This window comes from Caenorhabditis briggsae (assembly GCF_000004555.2).
Source record: "Caenorhabditis briggsae complete genome, chrIV, whole genome shotgun sequence".
Classification (NCBI taxonomy): domain Eukaryota; kingdom Metazoa; phylum Nematoda; class Chromadorea; order Rhabditida; family Rhabditidae; genus Caenorhabditis; species Caenorhabditis briggsae.
Window position 1 is genome coordinate 15,953,588 of NC_013487.2, and position 14,441 is coordinate 15,968,028.

Below are 14,441 nucleotides of genomic sequence, written 5' to 3' on the forward strand. Positions count from 1 at the left end.
CTGAATTTCTGAATTTCTGAATTTCTGAACTTATGAATTTCTGAATTTCTGAATTTCTGAATTTCTGAATTTCGGAATTTCTGAATTTCTGAATTTCCGAATTTTGGAATTTCTGAATTTCTGAATTTCTAAATTTCTGAATTTCTGAATTTCTGAATTTCTGAATTTCTGAATTTCTGAATTTCTGAATTTCTGAATTTCAGAATTTCAGAATTTCAGAATTTCAGAATTTCTGAATTTCAGAATTTCAGAATTTCAGAAATTCAGAATTTCAGAATTTCAGAATTTCTGAATTTCTGAATTTCTGAATTTCTGAATTTCTGAATTTCCGAATTTTGGAATTTCTGAATTTCTGAATTTCTGAATTTCTGAATTTCTGAATTTCCGAATTTTGGAATTTCTGAATTTCTGAATTTCTAAATTTCTGAATTTCTGAATTTCTGAATTTCTGAATTTCTGAATTTCTGAATTTCTGAATTTCAGAATTTCAGAATTTCAGAATTTCAGAATTTCTGAATTTCAGAATTTCAGAATTTCAGAAATTCAGAATTTCAGAATTTCAGAATTTCAGAATTTCTGAATTTCTGAATTTCTGAATTTCTGAATTTCCGAATTTTGGAATTTCTGAATTTCTGAATTTCTGAATTTCTGAATTTCTGAATTTCTGAATTTCTAAATTTCAGAATTTCTGAATTTCTGAATTTTTTTTCTAAATTTTTCAAAAATTCCCATATATGGCAAATTCGGGTTCAAAATGTTGGAAATTCAATGAAAATTAAAGAAAATAAATTTTCAGCCAAATTTTCAGCCATTTTCAGACTCAAAGGTCACTAAACCACAGATGTTTGACCTTTTTCAAACATAAAAAAAGCTCGATGGGATTAAAAAAAAAGGATTCCAAAAAAAAGAGAACTTTGCTCTTTTTTTGCCTAGGATGAGCAATTTATGGGTGACACTTGAAAATTTTTTTGGAAAATTTTTTCTTGATTCTTTGGAGTGTTTGGCTAAATCTAACATTTTCGCACGATTGCTCAATTCTAACTATCACCTATATCAGCTGATTAGGTCTGAAAAATCTAGGAAAACCAAGAAAAAAAAAAGTTTTCAACAAATTTTCGGTCTCCGACCGTTTGACGTCAGTTTGGAATAAGGAAAAAAAAGAAAAGGGTGAAAATATATAGAAAAAGAGTTTAAAACACTGATAAGAGGGGCAGAATTGGCGACCTGGAGACGGCCAACTCCCCCAAAGGTCAGTCATAGAACGTAATAGAGCAGTAGAGCGGGGGAAAATGGGTTTTTGGTCGAAAATAGGGCAAAAACAAGGTTCTGAGGTGAAAAATAGTGCAAAAATAGAATTTTAAACCAAAAACTAGCATAGGATTGATTTTGGGCAACCTTTGAAAGCTGTATACCATATAGCGCAAAGGTTAGTCGTTAGAAGTGATACGGCAGTGAATGGGAGGAAGAAATGATTTTAGGTCAAAAACAGTGCGAAAACAATGTATCTAGATCAAAATTTGATGAAAAATTCGATTTTAACAATAAAAATGAGCCTAGAAATGATTTTGGCGAACTTTTGAAGAGATCTATACCATTTAACGCAAAGGTTAGTCGTTAGAGCAGTCAATAGAGGAATGAGTGGTTTTTGGTCGAAAATAGTGCGAAAACAAGGGTCTAGGGTTAAAAATAGTGTAAAAAATCGATTTTAAGAATAAAAATTAGCCTAGGAGTAGTTTTGGGTAATTTTTAAAAATATTTCAAAAAATATTTTTTTGGGAAAATTTTGGTATTTTGATTCCAAAATTTTCAAAAATTAGAAAAACTCAAAATTAGCTCAAAATAGGTCAAATTTAGGCTTAAAATGTTGGAATTTTTGCGATAAATTCAAATATTTAAGTTTTAAAACTATTCAAGTTCAAGTTTTCACAGAAACGCAATTCCAAAAATATATTCCAAAAATTCCAAAAAAAAAAAAAATGACGAAATTCCTTTTTTTCAGGAAAAAATGATGTGATGACCGGTCGGTTGGTATTTCCAATAGGAAGAGAGAAATCAGAGAAAAAAGAGAGAAATGTCATTAATCTTGGCATGTTGCCAGAAAAAAAACTGCGCGGGGTAGAGGTCACCTGGGGTTGTCAGAAAATGTGGGCGGAGCCTAAAAAGGAGGATCAGCGAGAATTGAAGAGATAGAAAGAGAAAAACCAGTTTTCAAAAAATGAGAGACGAGCGCGCAAGACTGACCCTGAAATCAGAAAAAAACATGGAAAATGTTTTTTTATTCATTTTTGAAAAATTTAAAAAATCAAAGTTTCTCGAAAACCACTGAACCAAACCAAATTTAACTTTCAGATTTGAAATCGCCATGAAATTCCTGAAATTTTGAGCCCCATTTTGCCTACATTCTTAGCAATCCGGTAGCTCGGTGGCAGAGGGGTGGCGCAGTGGGTAAGAGGCGCGACTGGTAGTTTTGGGGGTCGGGGTTCGAAACTTTTAGGAGTCATATTCTTTGGTTTTTTGTGAAGAATACAAAAATATAATTTTGAGGGGTTTGGTGGCCTAGAAATGACATTTTCTAGGCCACTGATCTAAATAAGCCTATTTAGGCGTAATTTGGCTTAAAATGGCTCAAATAGCCCAATTTTCCCAATTTTTTTACTTTTTCCAGATGAAATTCTCTGCTTTTTTCAATTTTTGACATACATCTCAATATTTCCTAGCTATTTATGGCTCAAATCAAGCTTTTCAAGCTCACCTGAACATTTCTCAAAGCATTCAACTGTTGCAGGATGTTGGGCATCATTGGTGCGGTTACCACACCGGGATGAGGCATTAGTGGAGTTCGGGCGGCCTGAAAAATTGGAAATCAACAATTTTAGGCTAAAAAAAGTCTGAAAATAGGCCTTAATTTGGTACAATGTCGAAATTTTAGAGTTTGGGATTTTATTTTGCAAGAAAAGGCGCGAAAAGGTTATCAAGTGGAGTGGGAGATGACCTTCTTAATCATCAAGGTCAGTTTTAGTACACTTTAGGGGAATGGGATACTATCTTTTTCCCTTTTTTTCCATTTTCCTTTTCCACCTCTCCCCAAAATTTTTAATACACACACTCCTCTTCCCCCCTCCCCATCCCCTCTTCGCCTCCCGCGGCTCGCCGTCTCCTATACGATTACCACCACCCTCCCTCTCGTCCTCCCATGTGGTCTAGTGGTTAGGATTCGTGGTTTTCACCCACGCGGCCCGGGTTCGATTCCCGGCATGGGAAGTTTCTTTTTTAAACTTTTTTGCTTTTAGTTGTGTTATTAGAAATGAGTTCCAAAGTGATTTTTAGTGCTTACCTGCATCATAGCCATCAATTGGGGATTGCTAAACACATTTAATTGGGCTGCCATTAGTGCTGGATTGAAAATATTCTGTTGAATGCTGGGTTGTGGCGGTTGGAACGCTGTTGGGGTGCCTGAAATTGGATTTTTCAAGGTTTTTTTTCTTAATTTTAACGATTTCAGGGGTACCTGGCGCCGATGGAATCATATTCTGCTCCTGCTTGATTGACAGGGACCGCGTGAAATCGATGGGTGGCGGAGGGGGCTGCTCCACGGAGCAAGAGTCACCCAGCGTCTGGAATGTCAGAGATTTTAAGGAAAAAAACTCGAAATTCGGATTTAGGAGGTTGTGAGCATCATTTTGAGCCCAAACTTGACCAGTTTTGAAGGGCTTCAGATTTTTGATCCCAAAAAAAATTTTTTTTCAAATTTCAGCTTTTTTAAGACTTTCAGATTTTCAACCAGAGTTAAGCCTATACTATTACCTTGATTGGAAAAAATATTTTACCCAAAAATCCGACCCAAAATCTCGGAAATCTAGAAAAATCTAGAAAATTTTAACAGTTAACCCCTTTGGCTAAGTTCTTATCAGCAACTGATTATCCTCAAGGATTTCATCACTGATCAGAGCGAAAAAAAAATATTTAGAATTTTTTCCTAAATCTGGGATTTTAAGATTTAAGATTTAGATTTTTTGGGACAAAAAACAAGGCCAGTGATTATTGGTTGAAAAAATTATTTTCGAAACTGAAAATCTAAAATTTTCAGCCGAAAACTTTGGTTTCAAATTTCAAAATGGCTAAATTCAGAATCTACATAAAATTTCTGACATTTTGAGCCCAAATTCGGTCTTGTTTGGTGAAAGTTGAAATTTGGGCCTAATACGGCCTACAAAGCCTGAAAACATGGGCCTGATTAGATTTTTGCGGTCTGAAACTTAAAAATTCAAATTTCCCATAAAGTTTCCAAAATTTTGAGCCCCACATTGACCTATTTCGGAAAAATGTGATTTTCGGGCCTTTGGGCCGTCACCTATAATTGTAAAAAGGCCAAAAATAAGTCAAAGTTAGGTTTTCGTAGACTGCAACTAGAAAATTCAAATTTCTCTTAAAATCTCCAAAATTTTGAGCCCCATATTGACCTACTTCATTAAACTTTGGTTTTTAGGCCAGCCTGTGAGAGTCCACTGGGGCCAGCCTATGGGGGTTCACCAAACTAGGTCAAATAAGATTTTTTAGGTCTGAAACCTGAAAATCCATATTACTCGTAAAATTTGTGAAATTTTGAGCCCCATAATGGCCTATTTCGGGAAATTTGAAATTTGGGCCTTGGGTACCCTGAAAAAGCCTGAAAACATAGTCCAACTAAATTTTTGAGGTCTATAACTTGGAAATTCAAATTTCCCATAAAATTTCTAAAATTTTGACTTCCATATTGACCTATTTTGGGGAACTTTGATTTTTAGGCCAGCCTGTGGGAATTCACTGGGGTCAGCCTATTGGGGTCCGCCAAACTAGGTCAAAATTAGATTTTTGTAGACTGCAACTAAAAAATTCGGGATCTCTATAACATTTCCAAAGTTTTGAGCCCCATATTGACCTACTTCAGAAAACTGTGATTTTCAGGCTGTTGGACTGTCTAATCGGAAAAAAGCCTAAAACTAGGTCAAACCAGATTTTTGAGGTATGAAACTTAGATTTTTGAATTTCACATAAAATTTCCAAAATTTTGAGCCCCATATTGGCCATATTTGGACAAATTCAATTTTTGGCATTTTTAGGACTGGACCTTACCATATTGCTCCAAGTTTGATTCCGTTCTGTCGTCTCGTTGTGTAGGAATAGGCTGTTTGTAGGCGGAATGGAACTTTCTGGAAAATGAAGGTCCATTGGAATACTAGAAGGTTCAGAGGGGAACATTTTAAGAGTAATAGTACAATTTTTTTGGAAATGTACAAAATTCCTGGAGGGCAGGACAAACAACTCTCTCTCTCTCTCTTATCGGGGGAAAAGTGTATATAATATAAAAATGACCAACTGTGAAAAAGAGAGACAATGAAGTCGGTTTCAGGTTGAAACACGCAGTCACTCCGGTCAGTTTAAGAGAGAGAGAGAGAGAGCAGAGAGAAATAGTGTGGGAAATCGAGAGAGAGACGAGAGATTCCCGAGTGACCGGTATGAAGGGCATTATTGATATGTTAATATGTGTATTTGTACAAAGAGAAAATAATATACATGAAACAATTTTGCATGCTTTTAATTTGGGCGGAGACTGTATAGTTTTGGAAATTGATTAGCTAAAGGGGTCAGGAAGCTTTGTCAACTTTGACTAAGTCTAGCTGGGTTACTGTAAGAGGTACAAGAAATTTGTTAACTACAAAAATACTGTTGAAGTTATGCTGAACATTTCATTAGTTCGCTACTTTTTAATACATTTAATAGCAAGCTAGATATTCAAGCTCAAAGGACAGTAGTAGCTTAGGGATCGTAACCCCTTCCCCCCCTTCCTATGGCAAAAAATTTTATGCTCAACATCTTGTTAGTAAAAAACTTTTTGATATCTAACGAAGAAAAAACGAGATTGAGCTCAAAAGTTGTATATACCTTGAGTTACGCGGTTAAAGGGGGAGCCGCGCCCTGAAAAGCCGACTTATCTGGGTTACTGTAAGAGTTATCAAAATTTTGTCAACTAATAAAATGTGTAAAATTTTATGCTCAACATTTTGTTAGTTGAAACCTTTTTAATAGCTTTTCCAGAAACTGAGATGAATATGAATGAAAAAAAAATTGTTTTGGATTTTTAAAAAATTCTCAAAAAATCAAAATTATCCAAACAAATGAAAATTGGGTTGCAAATTTTACGGTAAATTTGAATTTCAAACTGAAAAGTCTGAAAATGTCATTTTGGCCATATTATGGGCAAGTTTTGCCCAAATCTTGCCCAAACCAAGGCTGTCACCACCTAGGGAGTCGTTTGGCCGCCGCTGACCAATCAGCCAATTTTGACCCAACATATTTCTTTTTTTTTTGTTAAAAGTGTGAAATTTTATGACTAACTTTGTATTAGTTAACGGATTTTTTATATCTCTTACAGGAAACTAGATAAATTGGGTCAAAGTTGAAGGGGGGGGGTGTGGTTTTATTTCGTTAGCTTTAACCCTGCTTATCTGGGTTACTGTGAGAGATATCAAAATTTTGCAAAATGATAAAATGTGTAGAATTTTATGCTCAACATTTTGTTAGTTTACTACTTTTTGATATCTCTTACAGTAACCGAGATAGACTAGATTAAATTTATGTGGCCCGGCTGAGCTAAGTGATCCAGGTTCTACTTTTTGGCATTTTAGGTGTTCTAGCTAGCAATTTTCCGAATTTTCAGCCATTTTTAATAACTTCCAATAACTGAAAATAACAATTTTGTCGAAAATGATCAACTGGTTGGCTGAAAATCTAGAGATAACCGTCTTCGCAATCCTCTTAAACTCCCTCCCTCGCCCAAAGGATCACTCTGCCCCCGACAGCGAGATAAGAATGCCATAGGATAATCAAGGATTTATATGAAGAAATTGAAAAAAAATATGAGTTAATGACAAATTTCTCCAATTTACTCGTTTCTCGTTTTGAGCTAGAAATCCCCTAAAATCCCTACGAGTAAGCCGGAGGATAATAGAAATTTTGTAATTTGTTAAAAATTTTGGTCAACACGCGGTTTGAGGTTATTGGGAAAATATTTGCAAAATCGGGAAACTACCGAAAAAATTCTAGAAATTTCGATTTAGGGCACGCGACGCACGACCGCGACGCGTCGGAAAAATGAAAGTGGGCGGAAACTAGTCGTGTTTATACTCATTTTGAAGCTCTAAACAAGTCAAACTTGAAACTGTTTGAATTTTCAGAAAATATTGATTTTGAGCCTAGTTACGGTCAATTTACACTTTCGAGCTACACGGATACACCAAAATAGGAAAAATTAGATTTCACTCGAATTATGGACATTTGTGTCTTAAAATATACTGAAATTCCAATTTAGCAAGTCGAGCGTTTCAAAATGAGCCCAAACACGGCTAGGCTGCGCCCATTTTAAGCTTTCCAGTTGGCGCACGCGACGCACGACCGCGACGCGTCGGAAAAATGAGAATAGGCGGAACCTAGTCGTGTTTATACTTATTTTAAAGCTCTAAACAAGGTAAACTCAAAACTGCGTGCAGTTCTGGAAAATATTGATTTTGAGTAAAGTTACGGTCAAAATACAGTTTTTGTGATTTTTGGCATAAAAATGTAAAAATTGAATTTCAACTAAATATGGTTGTGTTTATACTTATTTTGAAGCGTTTAACTTAATAAACGAGCATCTGAAATAAAATTTAAGGAATTTCGGTTTTGAGCCAAGTTACGGTCATATGTATTACACTTTTGGTGATTTTTGGCACCAAAATCCGTAAAATTGAACTTCACCCAAATATGGTCATGTTTATACTCATTTTAAAGCTCTTGACTTGCTAAAATCAGAAAATCAAGTTTGAAGTTCTAATTTTGGATTTCTAGGCCACCTGAGTCTACCTTTATGTTACCTATATCTTATGGCAATATCAAACTTTGGCACCCTTCCCTCGAAAATCTTAAAAATCAGATATTCCAATCTTCTTCCATTCTTCTCCTTCTTTTCCATAGAATAATACCAGTCCAGACAGTAACAATAGAAGAGAAGAGGAGAGGCTAAGGGCTAATAGGAGGATCGACGATGCTTTCACTCTTATCTTCTTCTTCTTCCTTTCGGGAGAAGAAGAAGGACAGGATACGTTAGCCGAGAAGAAGAAGATGAAGAAGAAGAAGCGAACGGGAATATAGATATGAATGTTTCTTGTTCGCTACTTTTTTTGGTTAGGATAAAAAGGGTTTGAGAAAGAACGGGATTTTTTGAAAATTTTGAAAATTGGAATAGTTTCAGCCAATTTATCTCAGTTCTTATGAGAGATATCAAAAAGTAGTCAATTGATAAAATATAGCTGATAAAAGGGCAAATGTTTTATTAGTTGACAACTTTTTGATAACTTTCAAAGGAACCGAGATAAGCTGGGTCAAAGTTAAAACTACATAAACTCTGCTAATCCAACTTTCAACCCAATTTATCTCGGTTACTGTAAGAGATATCAAAAAGTGGTTGACTAATAAAATGTTGCTGATGAAATGATAAACATTTTATTAATTAACAAAATTTTGATATCTATCACAGTAACCGAGATACATTAATTCAAATGAGGTATATGCCCGTAGCTACGCAGTTGAAGTGAAAGAAGGGGAAGGGGTTGGTTACTGTAGAGGGAAATAGGATTTTCTGGATTAGAAGGATCAAAAAATTAGCAATTACAAAAACTATAGAAAATTTGAAAAAAAACACACACATTCGAACTACAAAACAGCTAAGAAAATAGGATGTTAGTAGATTTCAAGATAGTGGAAATGAAGGATTTTAATGAAATTTCGAGAATAAGAAAATTAAAAATCCCAGAAATTCAATTTTTACAAATTTACCACCAGATTTCAGAAGAATGGAATTATAAAGACTTTAGAAAATTCCAATACTTTGAAAAGTCTAAAATCCCGAAAATTCAATTTCCAGAAATTGATCCTTAATGGTTAGCCTTAAGCTATTTAGGTACGACGTTAACTATAAATTTCAGAATTAGGTTCTTTCAGGTTAGCCCTAAGCCATCAAGGTTCTCTTCAATCCCAGAATTCCTAGAATTCAAAATCTTAGAATTTGATTCTACTAGTTTATAGCCTAGGCGCTAGCCCAAACTGCTACAGTAAGCCAAAAAATCTAGTCCCAAGTCTAAAAGCTAGTCCAAAAAGCTACAGTAAGCCTAGCCCCTCTAGATCACAAAAGTTCATTCCCTTTTCCCTAGGGGTGACAACAAAAAAAGAGGTCAAATTGCCACCCAATAGGTCAAACATTGCCTCCGTAAAAACAACCGGAAATTTTATTTTCTGTGTGTACTTTTGACCCCCCACCACCAATCCCATCGGCAGCACCCGTTTTTTTTTCGCAGGCGCCACGTGGCAAAACAAATACAGTTTTCCAGAAAAGAGGAACTGAAGGGAATAGAGACAACACATACAAGAGTGCAAAGCTTCACCGCGAAACGATCGGAGAGGCTAGGTGCTAGGGGGGCTGGGACCGGTTTTCAGATGATGCAGAATTTCGGAAGGGGGGATAATGGGAGGAGGAGAGGACACCTAGGGGGAGAGGTGGCTAGTTGAATGGTCAGGGGATGAAAAAGGTTGGCAGGGCAATTCGGAGAGAGAAGGAGGGGGAGGAGGAACTTAGCTTTGTATGAGAGAACTGTTTTTTTTTTGCTTGATTCCAAATGTTGCGTTTGGATAAGATTTAAGCAACGCACTACCCATACCAGATATCAAAAAGTTGTCAACTAATAAAATGTTTATCATATTATCATTAACATTTTATTAGTTAGTCACTTTTTGATGTCTTTAACAGTAACCAAGATAAACTAAGTCAAAGTTGGATTTCATTTTTCTAGTGAGCTTCTTTACCTCTAACTTTGACCTAGGATATCATGGTTACTGTAAGAGATATCAAAAAATTGTCGATTGATGAAACGTTGATCATATTATCACCAATATTTTACTATTTGACTACTTTTCGATATTTCTTGAAGGAGCCGAGATAAATTGGCCTAAAGTCGGTCAACTCGAATTTCAACCCCATTCAGAGCTAACGCTATTTTATAAAAAAGGCGGGCCTTTAACTTTGAGTTGTTCTATCTTGGTTCCTATAAGAGATATCAAAAAGTGATCAACTGATAAAATGTAGCTGATATTATGATAAACAATTTGTTAGTAGACCAATTTTTGATGTCTTTCACAGGAACCGAGGTAAATGGGTTCAAAATGTTTAGTTTTCCAAAACCAAACAAATTTGGTGATAGGGGTAATAAAATTTCAAAATTCGCAGATTTTAGAGTTCAAGGAATTTTAGAGATTGACAAAAAAAGTTTGAAAAATCCATTGGTCCATTATTCGCTTCGATAAACTACCCTGAAAAAAATCAAAATTCCAATTGTATGTTCAAAATAACGGGAAAAAAGAAGGCGGAGCTTAAGGATGGTGGTCCCGGGGTGGGCGGGGCCACCAAATAGAGTGAAGGGGAAGGTCCCAAAGAAGGTCCAAAGGGGGCGGAGTCAAGAGGAAAGGAGGGAGACCCATCAAATGGGAAGGAAATGTGACAGGAAATTCTGAAATTCTGATTTTCAGATCTTCGAAAATCGCTAAAAATTTTTAGCTATATTATCTCGGTTCCCATGAAAGATATGAAAAAGCTATTACCTGATTAAATGTTAAGGATTTTAAGACAAATATTTTATTAGTTAACAAATTTTTTATATGGTTTACAGGAACTGAGATAATTGAGCTCACAGTGAGCGATATGCTTGAAGCCGACGCTGACGCTGACGATTACGGTAACTCAAGATTCTAAATTCCAAAAAAAAAAACTAATATTCAGATTACATTACATGTCTAGTCTAGCAGTACTGTAACTGTACTAACTCGCTGGGGCAAACACAGAGCGACAGCACAATACTAAAAGGATGCTTCTGCCCATGGCTTCCCGGCAGAAGCAAGAGAGAGTGGGAGAGAAGAAGAGACGCAGAGAAAGAACGTTTGGTTTTCAGGGCGGGGCACTGGTCAAAAATAGGCAGAAACGGAAATTTTGTACAGACGGGGGGGGGGGGGGGGAACTGTTCAAACATTGACCATGGATAGGGAAGGGGTAGTCTGGAGGAGAAATGCGGCACAGGAAGAAAGAGAAGCGGAAGAGTTAGAAAAAAAACTGATCCTTTCAGAGTGTTACGGTACAAAAATTGGGAATTTTACGGTTTTTTTTACTGAAGCACCAACCTTTAAAGTTCGTTCAAAGTTCCTTTAAAGATAGCGTTAGTTCTTAATGGAGTTGAAATTTGAGTTGGCGCCAACTTTGAGCTCAATTATCTCAGCTCCTTTAAGTGATATAAAAAAGTGGTCAACTAGAAAAATATTGGTGATAGTATGATAAACATTTTATCAATTGACCATTTTTTGATATCTCTCATGAGAACCGAGATAAATAGGGTTTAAGATGAATGGGCCGCCGCGCCACTGCAAGCTTCGCGCTAACTTTGACCCAGTTTATCTTAGTTACTGTAAGAGAAATCAAAAAGTAATCAATAAATAAAATGTGTAAAATTTTATGACAAATATTTTGTTAGTTGATAACATTTCAATGTCTTTCCTAGGAACTGAGATAATTGACCTCCACGTTGGCTAGCTCAAAGCACAAATTTATTAGAGCATTGAAGGTATCTTTGAAATAGCCTTAAAGGAACCTTAAAGGTACCTTAAGGGACTTTTTTAGTGGCCAAAGTGCTTCAAAAAGGTAAATTTTAATGCCAAAATGGAACAAAAATGACTAAAAATTAGAGGATATGAAGTTTTAAGCTAAAAAAGTTTTTTTAATTTTCGATTTTTTTTTTGATTTTTGATTTTTGAATTAAAAAAAAAACTTTTTTAATTCTCTAAATTTCTCAAGAAAGCATACATCATTTGAAACGAATATTATTTATTGTCATTTTTGGCAAAAAGGGAACTCTTGCAACCTTAGACATCATATAAATATGATGAACTCTTCTATAATTCTGGGGTATAGGAATGTTAACAATTATTACTTTAGTATATAATGTCATATGTCACTTTTTGAATGTACTTTTAGGAAGGTCAAAAATATGTGGGTGGATTTTGGATTTCAGCATTTTAAACATCATGGAATTTCAGCTACAAGCGAAAATGGCTGAACTATGCGCGAGCTACGAACTTTGAGCTCGATTATCTTGGTTACTGTAAGAGATATCTGAATTTTGTTAACTAATAAAATGTTAGTCATAAAAAGAACAATATTTTATTAGTTTTCAATTTTTTGATATCTCTTATTATAACCGAGATGCAAAGGGTTAAAGTAGAGCATCCCCACCCCCCTTTCTGGAAAGAGAGAGAGGGGGGGGGGGGGGTTCCTGACGCTACTACTGTCTTTGACTCTAATTATCTCAGCTCCCATAAAAGATATAAAAATCTGTTAACTAATGAAATCTTGCCCTTATAATGATAAAGATTTTATCAGTTGGGTTCTTTTCGATATCTCTTACAGTAACCAAGATAAAATGTCTCAAAAATTAGAACTCTGAGTCGCTGACTCATTTTGCCACTATACAACTCTCTTTTCAATAAAGAGGTAATAACATCGAAATTCTCCATATCAGTGTCACTGATAACCTTCGCCCCTCTCTTGGGGTCTTCTGGAGGCTAGGTTCAGGTACTACTTTTGAATTTTTCCCACTGATAAGAAGGAAGAGGCAAATTTTGGAACATTCTGTGCCAAACAAGAAAAGAGAGAGAGAGAGAGAGAGAGAGGGAGAGAGAGAGAGAGAGAGAGAGAGAGAGAGAGAGAGAGAGAGAGAGAGAGAGAGAGAGAGGATGATAGTGATAGTATACTGATAAGAAGGAAAATTTGAATTTTGGAAGTGAAGAAGAAGAAGAAAAATAATAGTGATGCATGTGGAGAGGGAGGAGGGGAATAGTACTAATTTTTGGTGTGACGAAATTTTTATATATGGGGGGGGGGGTCAGTTTTTTTTTTTGTACGACTATGACTCGGAAAAAATTTTATAGTCATAATGACGTTTTTCTTGGAATTTCAGGTATTAAAGGGACATAAGGCTCTGAGCTAGGTGGTTGAAAAATGCTAGAAAATTGTAGAGATTGGGGTCGTGGTGGAAGAATCCCGAAAAATCTGGCTACAGTACTTTAAAGGAGCATATGAGATTTTCCAAAAAAAATGTCCCCAATTTTCAGACAAGGAATTTCAAAAAAAATTCAAATTGGCGCCAATTTCGGAGTGAAGGACATTGAGCAAAAGTCATCAAGACAGAAAGAGAAAACAATTTTTAACCAGATTTTGTATCTTTAAACATGTCTCTGCATCTTTGAGTTTGCATCTTTGAGAAAAGCCTTCAAACTAACATTTAAAGGGACAGAGGGTCTTCAAAAATGTCCCTGTGCCTTTAAGATCTCTAAAAAGCCTTCATGAGTCTTCAAATTTGCACAAAAAACTTAAAATTTATATTTAAAATGTTAGAATGACCCTATGGGCAGAAGGAACCAAAAATGGTATCTGTACCTTTAAAGTTTGAAAGATAGGGTCTTGTCCTTTGAGCTCAATTATCTCGGCTCCTATAAAAGATATCAAAATGTTATCAACTAACAAAAGGTTTGCCATGATATGCTTAACATTTTATAGGTTTACAGATTTTTGATATCTATTCAACTAACCGAGATAATTTAGCTCAAAAATCAAAACCGAAAAATTATGACTCAAAATAAGTCTTGTCCCTTTAAAAAGAAGCTAGTACAGCATCCAAATCCAAGCCCCAAAAAAAGTTATGACGCCAGAAGCATCATCATGAAGCCTGTCTCAAGAGGACAAAGCGTCAAAAAGTCATTCAGAAGACGTCGCTGGTCACATCTTCAGAGATATAGGACCGGTCTCTCTCCCCGGCTTCTCCCTCCCCATCAATCCAAAGACATTTTCGAACATAACCTCGCCGCGCCCGGGGGGCATTCGGTATGTACTGACCATTCCGAGATGTCTGGCCTACTCTCTCGATTCTCTATAGTATTTCTTGTCGGATGCCCATCGCGGAAACTGGTTCCGCGCCGGTCAATTGAGGTGGCGGAGAGGAGAAGCGGAGAGGAGGAATCGGCGGAGGGACGGAGAGAAGTTTTTTGGGGTGGAATCGCGAGATCATGATCAGGGAATGGCAGCAGACGAGGGGAAAAGGAGAAGCATGAGATAGTGACCCGGTTAGCCTTGGATTTAAGGCTAGCCTATACGTCATATATGCCAAAAGCCAAAAAATTGACAACTTTGGTTTGCCGCTAATTATCTCAGTTCTTGCCAGAGATATGGAGAAGTTGTAAACTAATAAAACGTTTGTCATAACATTAGTAACATTTTATTAGTTATTAACTTTCCTGTATCTTTCCCAAGAACCAAGATAAGTTAGGTCAAAGTT

The 14,441-nt window shown here is 36.0% G+C and overlaps 1 non-coding gene across 1 annotated transcript; it reads left to right on the plus strand.

The window, feature by feature from the left end:
* The first annotated feature begins 3,189 nt into the window (after window positions 1-3,189).
* Window positions 3,190-3,261, plus strand: CBG28992. Its single transcript has one exon. It is a non-coding gene (tRNA).
* The last annotated feature ends 11,180 nt before the right edge of the window (window positions 3,262-14,441 follow it).